Raw genomic sequence first — 2616 nt, forward strand, 5'->3', positions numbered from 1 at the left:
GCTTGTTTGGCCTGGGATTTAATCTCAGACACACTAACCAGTGGCTGCTGTGTATATATTCTACTTCACTGGCACTGATTTTGAAAAGCAGGCTTAAAGAAGTATGTGCAACAGTAGAATATAAATATTTTATTTAACAGAGAGGCAAAAACACATTCCTTGTGTTACAAAAGAATTAAAATTGGTGCATATTTCTAGAAATACATAAACCTTATATCGTCTCATTTTAGCTTCATATAGTTAAGTAGTAGATGCCAGCGGAAGTCTTTGCTTGTGATTGAGAAGAGAAGGATGGCTTAGAAGTGATGAGTGAATTAGCATTAGAACTGAGTCCTAGACCAAACGGACAGTCTCCTTCCGAAGCAGTAGAAAAGCAGGGGACATTCACAAGAATGAGATGGAGCTTGTGATATAAGGGATAAGAGATGGGTAGTACAGTTTGGAGAAGCGGGTGCCCATGATAACAGACCCTGAAGGAATTAAAGACCATTTAGAGCATTTATTCCAAGTGCATCATACACCGCATCATTTACTCCCTAGGAGAACTCTGGACTGTGAATAGGTGTGTCTTTGCTGTTATCACAGGGCTGGCTCCTTACATCCACCTCCGAGCTCCATGCAGTGTGTTTCAATCTTGTTTTCTTTTCCACCTTTGATTTGTGTCATACTTGCTCCATTGTCAGTTCTGGGTAAGGGACACACCTTGGATAGCATCCTCCTGAAAGCCACATTCATCCATGAGTTTCTTTCAGAGACCCTGGCAATTGTGGGACGTGGACATGTGGAACTACTGAGAATTAACTCGCTCAGTGACAGGTGACTTTGCGCACACATCTGTGTAAGTGGGATTTTTGTTTGTTTGCTTGTTTACTTCAGCGTATTTAGATTCTGGACTCTGAAACTAGACGTCTGTGAAACTATTGGGTAAAGTTGGGCCCTGGAGTTAGGGTTGTATGTTATTCCTCTATTTAGGGAGCCTTTTGCTTCTGTAGGTCTGTGATATCTATGTAACCGTCCTCTGCCTCCAACTGTCTCTTGGTAAGTCTTTCAGGAGCAGTCCAGCAGTTTAGTGGAGGTGGAGGAGGTGGCATGGGGTTACCTTTCTTATCAAATGTGAGTGCTGCTGCCCGAGGAGTTCTCGAAGCCGGGCAAGATGCACAAGAAACTGATTTGACTTTTGATTCTCTGCTAGGGTAACACAGAGCTGGCATATGTCTGCTGAGTTAATGTTCACAGCCAATGACACTGTCAAAAAAAAAGAAAAGTCATGTCTTCTACTCTCACGCCTTCATGGTAGGATGTTTCAAAACTGGCTCAAGGAGGAATTCGTATATGGTCAGCGAGGCTGACTTAGAATGTGTAAATTTTATCTAATACTTTGAGTAAATTTTCATGAAGAAACAAATAAAAACTGCCCTTTTATGAGCTTTAGTTATCCGGCATCTGTGAGATGAATTGTCAGAGTGCTCTCTCACCCCTTTCTGGGATGAGAAAGAGCATGAGGCATCGCACAGGCATTGGAGGTTGAAGGTAGGCAAGAGTTTGGCAATGTCCTATTGTCAAGAGCTGTGATGCCGAAACCAGCTGGCTTCCGTGCTTTCTGGAAAGTTTGGAGCTGGACAATGTGATGTCATCACCAATGAGCTGATAGGCATTTATGAAATCATCATTGGGCAAACATGAAGTAAGAAAACAAAAGCATGACACTCAGACTCATGATCCAGGCTTATTTTACTAGCAATCGCTGATAATTTTATAGTTATGGAGGCGACAGGACACTCACTTATGTAGCATTCATTAATAAAAATCAAGAGGTCAGGTGTTTACCATTAAACATTAGTGTTGAATTTAACATACGACTGCTGTTATCACCATTCTGGGTCTGCTCATAACAGAAAAACATTTCCATTATTAAAACGGCACTGAGTGATGTGCACACCTCTTTAAACTTGTTTTCTGCGGCCATCTTTACACCAGGTACAGGGAAGGGACACATTTATCTTCCTGGTGGAACTCCCCTGGCGTCTTAGAAAAGAGGCACAGAAGGGTGAGTCAGAAGCCCATTCTGTGGAGTGCGCAGCACAGGGTTCTCAAGCTTAATCTTCCTGGCTAAGTGCTGCTGTAATTCCTAGGCTTAAGCGCATGTCAACTCAGAGAACAAATTCTCCTGTTCTTCTTCACTTTCCACCATGAACTCTAATCCTGATGACAACATACAAAAAAAAAATTGGTACCAGGATGTCCGGGACTCTCATGTGGGAGATGGCTAAGGAGAAAATCACAAGAAAACATGTTCACATATGACAAAGTTCTTAGAGAAAATCAGTAGCCCACATTTAGCTGATGGCTGGGCCTCAGTTGATGTGTTTTCTGTAGTAACTTCAGTTTTGTTATGTCCCCTTCCCTCCTTCCCTTCCCTTATCCTTCCTTCCCTCCTTCCTTCTCCTCTCCCTCCCTCCTTCTCTCCCTTCTCCCCTCCCTCTCTCTCTCCCTCCCTCCCTCCCTTCCCTTTTCCTTCCTTCCTTCCTTCCTTCCTTCCTTCCTTCCTTCCTTCCTTCCTTCCTTCCTTTCCCTTATCCATCCTTCCTCCCTTCCTTCCTTCCTTCCTTCCTTCCT

Source organism: Alexandromys fortis, unplaced genomic scaffold, assembly GCF_014885135.2.
Source record: "Alexandromys fortis isolate MF-2015 unplaced genomic scaffold, M_Fortis_MF-2015_v1.1 scaffold_25, whole genome shotgun sequence".
Lineage (NCBI taxonomy): Eukaryota > Metazoa > Chordata > Mammalia > Rodentia > Cricetidae > Alexandromys > Alexandromys fortis.